Raw genomic sequence first — 8065 nt, forward strand, 5'->3', positions numbered from 1 at the left:
TTTTTTCCAAGATTTCCTATAATGGCTGATTTCTGGATGAGGAAGTAGAAAAAGGGAAAAATCTTGGCCCTAATTCAATAATTAGTTATTAAATAAAAGAGACAAATAATCATTTCTCTCAGGAACTCGAACCCAGGTCTTTCCAGTTTGGAGGCCAGTTTTCTGTCTCCTGCCTCCCAAACGCTGATTTTGTTGTTTTTGATTTTCTGTGACTCTTCTTCCTAAGCCAAATACAAAGACAGAACACAGAAAGTGAGGGCATAGATTGCGAATAACCTGGAAGTGAGGAGCCTTGCAGAGAGCAAGCCTCATGTCAGTGACTAATGTGTGTGAGACGTAAGAGTTGTAGTCTGTGTATGTGATAGCTGCATGTGTGTGCTTGCAGCCATTAGATGCTGACCTCAGTTCATTCATTTAAAACTTTCTTCCTAGACTTCTACATGACACACCAACCCATGCATGACTTTACCTGCCACATGGTCTAGAACTGGTTTATTTCTCAGAAAACTTCAGTAGTTTCAACTTCAAGATCTTTTGAAAGTCAAGAGCCCGTGTTATTTCTTGACACTGCTACTGTATGCTGATCAAATGAGTTAACATACACAAAGTGCTTTGCAAACCTAAAAACTGCTATATAGAAGTGCTGGCATCTTATGGGCATGATGATGATACAGCAGGACTTGGAATCAGGAAGACCTGAGTTGAAAACCAGCCTTACTAGTTGGGTGACCCTGGGCAAGTCACTTAACCTCTGTTGGCCTTAGTTTCCCATCTGTAAAACAGTGATTATAATAGAATATACCTTTCAGAGTCATCATGAAGATAACATGAGAAAAGTATAACTTGCTTTGCAAACTTTAAAGCTCTGTATAAGTGCCAGTTATTATTAGTTTATTGTTAGAGTTATTATCTTCCTTTTTCTGGCCATCACCCATCCCTGGAATGTATTCCCTTTTCACCTTAAAATCCCAGTTTCCCTCTTTCCTTCAGGCACCACTTTCTACATGAAGCCTTTCTTGATTCATGCCCTTTTATTAAAAATACTTTGTACATATTCTCTTAACACTTATTCTGTATGTACTTATAAATGGCCTTGTTTACCCTATTTGAATGTAAGCTTCTTGATATTAGGGAATATTTCATTCTCTGGCATGTTTGGTATACAGGAGGCACTTAATAAATGTTTGTTGCTTTATTGCATGTGCATATATTGTATCGAATCACAGGATCATAGATTTAGAGCAATAATGGGCCTTAGAGGTAATTTAATGGCTTTAGTTTAAGAAACTTTTCCAAGGTCACTGTAGTTGTTAAATGAAGACGGGGATTTGAACTCAGATTCTCCAAGTCCAGCATTCTTTCCATTACACACCTAGAATAATGAATTACTATGTTTTCTTATCTGATTAATATTTTTATCTGCTTTAGCATAGAGGGCCTAGAGGGACATGATAAACAACCGTCAAGTATTTTGAGGGCTATTATTTAGAAGAGATGATATATGCTATCAGCTTAACTCTTGATAGGAGAACTAGGAGAATTGGCACAAGTTGCAGAAGCAAAAATTTAGACTGTATAGGTCGTCATAAAGACCATGTGGTCATCCATATATATATGGCCTAACAATGAAAGTTTATGTATAAAAGTCACTGGAGTGGCCTTAGGAGTTTGTGGGCCACTCTTCTCTAGAACTTTTAAAACAAAGGTAGCATAGCCACATGCTGGGCATGGGGTAAAAGGGTATGAATCTAACACAGTTAGTGCCTAAGGTTTATTGACTGTTTGGGCCAGATGACCCCTGAAGCCTTCTTCTACCTCTATATTCTATCATTCTGTTAATGACTTATAACCCAAATCAGTGATGATGAAGATGAACTTGCATTTATATGGTATTTTAGGGTTTGCAAGTACTTTATACATGGGATAACTCACTTGATCCTTACAAAAACCCTTTGAAGTAGGTGCCATTATTATTTTGCAGATGAAGAAACTGAGGCAGACAGAGGCTAAATAACTTACTCAGAATCACACTGCCTATAATAATGAGTGTTAGGTATCAGAAACAGTAAGAAAATCTGTGTGAAAAGGAGTAATATGCAATCATGTTGGCAACGTAAATTGTAAAGGACTTTAAAAGCTAAACAGAGTTTGCATTTTGTCCTGGAGTGCATAGGGAGCCATTGGAGTTGATTGAGTAGATGATTGTACTAAAGGAAGCTCACGTTGGCAGCTTCGCAGAGGATGGACTAGAGTGGTGAGGGACTTGAGGAAGGAAGAGTCATTAGGAGGAGCTCATTGCAGTGATCTAGATAAGAGACAAAAAAGGCCTAAAATGGTGGCTCTGAATAGAAAGAAGGATTGGATGTGAGGGATGTTGAGGAGGTGGAAATGGCAAAATTTGTTAACACATTGGATGATATGTACAATAAACGAGGAGGAGGATTCAAGGATAATGCCAGAGGTAATGAACCTGGGAGACTGATGGTCTATTCAACAGAAAATAGAGAAGTATGGAAGACATACTTTTTTAATTTAACAGAGTTTTTGTCATCACACACTGTAGGAAAGGATGTGTTCATCAAGGCTGGGCAAACAGAAGGACAACCATTGGTGTAGGTTAGGGCAGGGAATTCAGTGATTAGTAATGTTGGTGGTATTGTTATGCCCATCACTGCCAACATACTTAAGGGAAGAGATGAATGTGTTGCCAGTCTACTGATGCAGTGCAGTATTTGAAGTGAGCTCTACACGCCAAGGAATTTCCTGTAGAAGCCCAGTACAACTCTTTGGGAATGGCTGAGCTGTGAGGCTGTGGAAGTTGGGTTTTCTGAACATGTTTTTTTTGTTGGTGTCTGTTTGCTTTGCTGATAGACTCACTCTTATGTTCATTAGGCATCGTGTCAGGCTCCACAGCTTCCCCACCTGTCACCCAAACAGTCGTTCTGGGGGATGGGATGAGGAAAATGCATGACATATATTAATAATGACATAACTTAATCAACTACTTCTCAGGATTAAAACCATATTACTACTACTAATAATAACTAACATTTATATAGCTCTTCTTATTTCATTTAATCCTCACAATAATCCTGGGAGGCAGGTACTTATTATTATTATCCCACATTACAGGTGAGGAAACTGAGGCAGACAGATTAAGTGATCTGCCCAGGATCACACAGCTAGTAAATGTTTGAGTCTGGATTTGAATTCAGATCTTTCTGATTCAAGGCCCACTGCTCTATCTACTGTGCCACCAAGCTGCCCCACGAGACAGAAATGATTTCTAGAGCTTTAGGGCACCAGAAAGCACCTACTATGTACCAGACTTTGTGCTAGGTATTGCTTCTACAAAGAAAAAAAGGGTTCTGCCCTGCGCTTGAGGAGCTCATATCCTATCAGGAGAAACAACATATACACATATAAATGTATGCAAAACAAGTGCAAAGTAATTTCCAAGCCATGCATAAAAGTACTAACCATCCATCCATCATCTATATGTAATTCAAACAGACACTTCAGAGAAACAATAAAATATCTTCAGTGCTTTTCTTTTGCATGACTAGATATAATGACACTTTCCAGATCATTTACTCTTTCAACAAACATTAAGTAAGCCTCTACTAGGTTTTAGAAACTAGAGGAGAGAGCTGTATGTCTCATGTGTACCCTCAAAGAGTCTACAGTTTAATAGAGGAGATCTTCATCCTCTCTAACTCCAGATTGTTTACTCATTCAATAACCACCAATTGAGCTTCTGCTATGTATTAGAAACTGGAGGAAATTGATAGATATGGAAGTCTCATGTGTGCCTTCAAAGACCCTCCAGTCTAATAGAGGAGGTCAGACTTGTTCAAAAATAACCATAGGTCTAGACAGACTGTGTTCTAGAGAGTGGTACAAACAGATTGCTTACAGGAATTAAGAGGGGGTATTCTCCTTCAAGTTAAGGAAATCAGAGAATGTATTAGAAATATTTTTAGAAATCAGTATAGGCCCCTGAGATGGCTAAAATCTAAGAAGCAGACACTGTGTCTTGTAAAGAGAAGAGAAAGAAAAAAATGATTTAAAAAATCCCAAGAGTAAAGGGAAAGGTGATGAGGGCTCCCTTGGAAGAACCTTGCACATGTGCACCAAAAAGGTACCAGCCCACTGGAGCGTGTTTCCAACTTACCTCCTCTTCTCCCTCCCTCACCAAAAAGAGCAAATGAATGAAACTATCATTTTTTTCAGGCTTGTCTAGCACCATCACTTACCCCAGGCAAGTAGGCAGTGGTTATTTTTAGAGCTGTCATAGCAACACTTCGGTGATGACCGTTTGGAGATGAGTACCAGCTGTTCTGACTCAGCAATGGCCGTCTTCCCCAGGTAACAGAAGTCCTAATGTGAGTTTGCAGTGGGCTGCATTTATTTTTCCTCTTTTCTTTTCTCCCTTTTACCCTAGAGGTTTACTCTTTTTTTTTTTCTTAGTGACATGTAGACATCTTCTAAACCAGGTCAGATGTACTGACCTTTTGACTTTTAAAATTAGAGAATAGTAGGGCTGGGAAAAGTCCTAAAGATCATCCAATCCAACCCTCTTATTTTACAGATGAGGTAATTGAGGTGTTGGAGAAGGAAAGGTGTACATTAAAAGTTAACTCTTGAACCTATTAAGAATAAGAATACTCTGGATTAGTGAGTGGTCTTAATTGGAGGGATTCTTCCTCTTTTTTAATTAATTACAGTTCAGATAGGTGAAATGGATAAACGTCAACCAAGTGATTCCTACTTTGGGCATGGAGGGGATACAAACAATGAAACAGTCTATTCTCACAAAGCTTACATTCTAATGGGGAAGACAGTAAGAGAAAGAGAATAAAGAAAAAAGACAGGGAGGAAGGAAAGAAGGAAGGGGATGAAAGAAGAGGAAAAGAGGGAGGGAGAGAGGAAGGAAGCAAAGGCTTCCAATGTTGATTTACTGACTGTGACCCTGAGTCCCAGTTTGCTCATTTGCAAAACAAGCTCCCTTACTGGATTGTTGCGAAGCTAGGAGGAAATGTTTAGAAAGTGCTTTACTATCATCATGCTAGTAATTGCTAACTGCTAACTAACTCTAGCAGCCATTACCAAGGAGAAGTTCCATGGGGATTTTTAACTAACAGACACATTGGTAATTAGTACTTTGCATGCAAATACTTGCTATATTTTCTAAAATAGTCTGCTCCTTCCCCAAGCTTAGGTCAAATAGTTCCCCCAGGAAATAGTGTTTGCACTAGGAATTTGTTTTAAGAGTTTACATTTTTGTAGCACTTTGAGGTTTGTAAAGTTCCTTCCTGGCAACCCCCCTTTAAGGTAGAAAGTGACAATAATTAACATTTATTTGGTACATTATTTTAATGTCTGCAAAGAACTTTCTTAAGAAGAACCCTTCCCAGGAAGTAGTTCAAGACCCATTTTACAGATAAGAGGCTGTAATAAGCAAATATTCTGCCTAGGTCAGGAACCATCTAAGTTGGTGGTGTTCAAGTCCCTCTTTCCATTGGATCAGGCTACTTAAGTAAATACTTTTCACATAGATGGTTGCAGACAAAAATTTCTGTGTAGTCAAGGGCAAATTAATCCTGACTCTGAATACGGAAGATAAGAATTAATAAAATTTCACCATAGTTGATTTTCTTTCCTTCTTTTTATAGTATGGGGCAGGAAGGCATATGGTTCAATATAAAAATTCTTTCACTGTAGGTTGTTTTCATTCACAGATGTTAAATCTGTTTTCCAGTGGAAAGGATGACTTCCCTGGAAAATCATTTGAAAAGGTTTTTCCAATAGAGCCCATGTGCTCCACTGAACCAAATGAAAAGCGGGGAGGAGGGAACTGCAGTTACCCTGAAACCCATTAAGAGAATGTTCTTTGGTGGCGGTGAGCTTTGGTGAGCAGAGGAGGGAGGAGGCATATTCTGTATATGCATTCACCAAAGAAAGAATCATTTAGATGGCATTTCAAATGGTAATTTTTTAATGTTCCATGTATTTAGACTAAACTGTAATATACAGATTGGGGGAAGGGTTGGGTTGGATCAGACATTCACCCATTCACTGAGGGCTTTTACCTCTATGGCGGATGCTTTTCATGGTCATCAAACACAAATTGGCATTGTGTTGTACCAGATGTTTGACTTAATATTTTTAGACATTATTTTAAATAGAGTGCCTTCTGTTGATCAAAGTTCTTGATATGGAAAAATATTTTTAGGCTCTTTATTCAAGGAATTCCCTTTCCCCCATGGTTGCTGTTAAACGGAAAGCTAACATCCAGGCTCTTCCCTTCTGTTTTAGTTATTCCTTTGTTTTGGGGGTGGACAATTTGGTATCTTAGGGAATTCTTTTTGTAACACCCCTCGCCCCCACCCGGCCTGAGTCCAAACAGGAAATAGTCACTGAAAGGAGACAGTGTGAAAAAAGAACAACAGATGGCCAATGACTTGGAGGCCACAGAGTTAAAGAGCGGTCCAGTTTAGCCAGTTTAACAATAAAGGAGTCCCCTATGGTATCCTTGCCCAGATAATAGACCAAGCTCTTACTTCATAGGGATAGTTCTCCACATATTTGGAAAAAATACACTTGAGGATAGCTAAGGTGTCTGTTCTGTCACCTTCAGTGACCAGATATGTGGGAATTCATTGTAGGGAATGTAGACCTTATTTTGGAGGTGTCCTGGAGGCCATCTATCCAACTTCCAGATTTTACAGATGAAGAAAAAGACCTGGAGAGATTAAGTGATTTACCAAAGTCACACAGATGATGGTGACGTTGAGGGGGAGGCAGGAGGGAGAAGGAAGAAGGGGAAGTGAGTGAGTATCGTTGGTACTTTGGGATCTTCTCTAAGGCTTAGTGGAGTGTGGCACTCTCCCACCCCCAAGATCCTGTCCCTTCCCCTCATTCTCCTGCAGAAATTGTCCCCCTACCCACCCTATGCCCCCCCAAAAAAACCCACCAAGATTACAATTATATAATGCTTTAAGCTTATAAAGTGCTATGTGTGGGTGTGCAAACGTGTACTTTAAGCTTTGATAATTTAAAACTGCCCTGAGACTTTTGGGACACTGTGTGTATACACACATATGCATATTATATACATGTATGTACATATATACACATATATACATATATGTGTATACACACATACATATATATATATTTGCATTAGAGACCAAGTAGGTGATAGAACCAGGATTAAAATTTAGGCCCTTTTCTTCTAAATCCAATGCTCTTTCCACATTGATTTCCTATCAATCCACAAGCATTTTTAAGTATGTCCTATGTGCCGGACACAGTGCTAATTGCTGGGGATAGAAATGGAATGGTCACTGCCTTCAGGCTTACATTCTATCAGAAGGAGGACTTGTATGCATATAAGGACATAAAAAGTAAATACAAGATAGTTTGGGGAGGGAGGGTACTAGGAGGATCAGAAAGAGCTTTAGGTAGAGGATACTGCCTGAGTTGAATTGTAAAGAATATAATGGATTCTGTGAGTAGAGTGGAGGAGAGTGCGTGTACCCCAGGTATGGGAGATAACCACTGTTGGAGTGTGAACACCAGTAAGAAGGTCAGTTTGACCTTCTGTAGGGTGCAGAAAGGGGACTGATGTATAATGAGGCTAGAAAGGAAGGTTGGAACCAGCTTCTAAAGGGCTCTAAAAGCTAAAAGGAAGAGGTTATATTTGTTCCCATAGACAATGGGGAACCAATGAAGTTTCTTGAGGAGGGAAGTGACAACCATTTTATCCTTGTTTTAGATCAATTAAAAAGCCAAAAGAATAGTTGTGCAAAAGGTTGCCCTCCTTGATAATACATTGTCTATGTAGTTGTAAGCACTACGTTGACTTTTAGTCATTTATAAGGCCAAATAAAACAGACCACAGCATAGGTCAGTGGCTTGAGAATTTTGTCTGAGAGCTGGCATAAAAATACTAATAATAAAACATTCTAAATGACCACTAATAGAGGAATAGTAAAGGAAATTATGATAATGATCCTGGACAACTTTGAAGGAATCATGATAAAAAGTGCTATCCATCCCT

At 39.1% G+C, this 8065-nt stretch overlaps 1 protein-coding gene across 4 annotated transcripts in view; it reads left to right on the plus strand.

Annotated features, from left to right (window-relative positions):
• The window catches only part of ARHGAP26 (Rho GTPase activating protein 26), a 528529-nt gene that overhangs the window by 483200 nt on the left and 37264 nt on the right, over nt 1-8065 (plus strand). The gene's annotated exons all lie outside the window — the stretch shown is intronic.

This window comes from Notamacropus eugenii, chromosome 1 (genome assembly GCF_028372415.1).
Source record: "Notamacropus eugenii isolate mMacEug1 chromosome 1, mMacEug1.pri_v2, whole genome shotgun sequence".
Taxonomy (NCBI): Eukaryota; Metazoa; Chordata; class Mammalia; order Diprotodontia; family Macropodidae; genus Notamacropus; species Notamacropus eugenii.